Raw genomic sequence first — 4,011 nt, forward strand, 5'->3', positions numbered from 1 at the left:
GTTGTTCCCCCCCCCCCCCCACCCCAAACACCGTAAGCACTTTCTAAATCTGTTTTAGCCTGTCATGTCATGATTCACCCTCAAGTATGTGGTATAAATATAAGAAAAAGGAAATGCAAACAGATGAATAAGAGTGCTTTTTCCTCCCAAGTGAAAAGCTTAAGCAAAGCAGAATCTGTATATTTTTCAGGACAGAAGAAAGTAAAAAAGAGCTATTCCAAAAGGAAGAACAGATGAAAGAGAGACGCAGGAGACACAGATTCCAGGAGCAGCTGGAGAGACTGCAGCCTCAGCAGTCAGTTACTGGAAAGCAGCCCATGGCAGAGAATACCCCTGTTTTGTTCCACATGGTTAGTAGTTTAGTGTAGGACTGTCCCTTTCAGAATGGCCTCCTTACTAAATGCAAGTGTGATTCTAGAAGCAAAAAGTAATTTTCATTGCATTATTTAAACTCTTTGTTATGGAGCACTATGGATGAGATGAGCAGTCCTACAGCTCTTCTCTCACACTAATAATATCTTTCTCACCTTTTTTGTATGGAGAGTTCTCCCTGTAGAGCTGCCCACCAGGTTTGACTTGTCAGGGTGTGTCAGGAGTCCTGGTTTGCTGAAGTCTTGTATATGTAGTCCTAATTCATCCTTGCACTGATCTCACTGAACACAAGGCCAGCTGAGAAGGTAAGAGGAGATGAGAACCTCTGGAGTTTGTCCATGAGTCCACCATAATGCTTTATTTGGACCAATAGCAGTAACAAAGCTCTTCTGTCAGTACACAAGTTGAAAGACCTTAGAGCCCTAAACTGGGGGATGGACCATTCACAATTGGATTTTTGGTAATCAATTGACTACTGTATTTCTGGAGATTGAAAGCTCATTTTTTATAACACTGGATTAATTGCTGATGAACAGTAAAGGACTAACAAACTTAGAGCTGACTCTGTCTGCCAGCCTGCTCTGGCAAGACCAGTGCACTGCACAGAGCTCTGCTTTGCAAGTGTAAAGGTCATGAATGTAGTCTTCAGACTTGCTCCAGTCTCCTTTGCTGGGGTGTACCACCAAATAAATTCCAGTTAGCCCTTATTAGGATGCAGGCACGTACTTGCTTATTGGAAATACACTTGGGCCTTGCTAACTCATTCTTGACAGTGCACCAAGTGATTGTTGAGTTCTTCTGCATCTTGATCATTTCCCACACTTGCTGTGCTGAAGCCAATGAAATGAGGATAAGGGCTTGGTAATGGGGTTTCCCTCAAGTAGGGTTCAGGGAACAGCTAAGCTGTAGTCTTGCTGTAACTGAATTGCAGTGTAATGATGCCCATTAATAGACGTAATGATATTCCTGCCAGCTACTTATGGACACTGGCATAAACTAACCAGCTCAGGGCTTACTTGGTGCCTGATGTCTGTAGAAACAGCTAACCAGTACCTGAACTGCTGGAGGGAAACCAGCGTGAGCTTACGAGGTAGAAACAATATCAGCACCACCCATAATAACTGTGTTCTATGAGCAACTTTGCTTTTAGTTCTTCTTCAGAAATATCCATTATTAAAATTAAGAATGAAAAATGTATGAACATCATCAAATACAAGTCACTTGTAAGATTACTTGAAATTCATCTTGACGGCAGCAATTTTTCTTTGAATTAGAACAGGTTTTTCTTTTTTCTTTACTTTTTTTTTTTTCTTTTTCCCTTTCTTGCTCAGAGGAACACAGAAAAACGTGAGTGTTTTGACATTTAAAACTAAAGAAGCTGTAATTTGGCAGCTGTATCTCAGTGAAAATATCTAGTATCTATATATAAACACATATATTCAAAGAACAAGCCACACTTTGACAGAGTAGCACACTTTCAAATTTGTTTTAGAAGTCCTTTGTGTTGGCAATGATAGATGCTCAGATCTGGAACACTTGTCATAGTTTCCAGAATTCCTCTGACCATTTATAATGTACATAAATAATTTAATTGAATAATAATCAGAGGGAAAGTTTAGAAACTCTGCAATTACTGAGGCCGAGGTGCTGGGAAAGAAACACAAAGGAAATGTAGGAAGCTGCATTAGGGTTGCATTAGAGTTCTTGTCTAAAATTTAAAAGCGGTGGCATTCAGATTTAATGCTGGTGGGTTTTTTCTTAACCTAATTCAGTCAAACTCTGCTCAGCTTTACTCTGTGGGAAGCACTAATGTAAATAGGAATCAGGTTTGGGAAAAACACTTTCAAACCAGTGCAGGTAACCTAGAAGCCTAAGAATCAGCTTTCAGAGGTATTTCAGGTAAGCGATCAGAGTGGTGGTGGGATCCATGCTGTAAGGTCAGGTTGAGTTAATAATTTAGAGTAACGTGCACAGGTCTTGTTTCAGTATTTGAGTAGAGTAAGCATTACCGACAAGGGAGACAGAGAAGGAATGCTGGACAGCATGTAAAACGCTTAAAGAGGATGTGAAATGAAATGGGCTTGATTTTTCATTCATGTTGTTGTATTATGATAGACTAACTTGATACTAATGTTGATTTCTATATTACCTTCCCATTAGATTGGATCTGGATAATAGTTAATACTTTTCCCAGGCTAATATCCAAGTTTTATGCCAGGGGGCAGCACAGGCAGGTTACTCTGTAAGAGAAGACAAACCAGGAGCTGCAGGTGACAGCAAGGCAGGCAGGGGTAGAGACCTCACCACGAGGTGTGCAGTCCCCCAGTACCCAAGCAAGAGCAGAGTAGGTCCATTGAGGGTAACCAGTTGGCAAGTCTGTGGGAATGAGGTAGGTCCCAAGATCGAGGCCAGAAAGTCCAGCTGGGGCAGGACTAGTCCAGTGACAGTCCAGGGTCAGGGTGGGCCAGCACCTCGGTGATCACCCAGGGAGTCAGTAGGGATGAAGCAGGTCTGAGATCAAGCCCCAGGGTCAGATAAGTTAGTTATGGGCAGGGTTCAGCTGAGTGACATGAGGCCTGGCAGAGGTATAGTTCTAGAGTAGCTCAGTCAAGGACCAAGGGCAAATGTCTCAGCTTAAATGTGTCTCCCAAGCAGAGGCAGAGGGCTCAGCAGAGGTTTCACACCACTCATCACAGCAATCTCATCTGACATTACCCCACTGAGCTTGTCAGAACTGGCCTTAAGCACCAGCATGGCCCTGGTACTTCACATTCCACTATGGAATTAATGTACTAGACAGCAACTGACATTTAACTTTTCAAGCCTTTTTATTACTGGGACAAAATAGGTATTTTCAGCAGGGCTTCAGCTTGCTTCTGTCTTTACTATTACTGCTCTATCGTGATATGGCAGAACAAGATAATAGTTTGAAAGCTGTTTGGAGCCACCTTGCTACCAGTACCTTATACACAGTTTTATCTAGCCTCGTACAGCTAAACTGTTTGGAAAATGGATGAATTGACTTGTACTGAGGCATCTAGTTTTTCTTGGCTACTTTGTCTAACCTTGTATTAGTAATTATATTACCATGATCATCATCTTTAAACATGGTGGGATGGCTCCTATGACTGGAGTGTTGGAATGGAAGGTTACCGGCTCTTTAGAAAAGACAGGCCCGGCAGACGGCGAGGGGGAGTTGCTATTTATGTCAGTGACAGGCTTGAGAGGATGAAACTCTCTCTGGGGGTAGGTGATGAGTCAATAGAGAGCTTATGGATCAGAGTCAAAGGGAGAACAACAATGGTGGACATTACTGTGGGGATCTGCTGCAGGCCACCTGACCAGGAGGACTCTGTTGATGAAGTGCTCTAGAGACAGATAGGAGCAGTCTCCCGTTCGCAGGCCCTTGTCCTCATGGGGGACTTCAAGCATCCTGATATCTGTTGGAGGGACAGGACAGCCCGGCTCAAGCAATCCAGGAGGTTCCTTGATTGTGTGGAAGACAACTTCCTCTTGCAAGTAGTAGAGGAGCCAACAAGGAGAGGTGCCATGCTTGACCTTGTGCTCACCAACAGGGAGGGGCTGGTGGGGAATGTGATGCTCCAGGGCAGCCTTGGCTGTAGCGACCATGAGATGGTC

This window comes from Nestor notabilis, unplaced genomic scaffold (genome assembly GCF_000696875.1).
Source record: "Nestor notabilis isolate BGI_N333 unplaced genomic scaffold, ASM69687v1 scaffold29649, whole genome shotgun sequence".
Lineage (NCBI taxonomy): Eukaryota > Metazoa > Chordata > Aves > Psittaciformes > Psittacidae > Nestor > Nestor notabilis.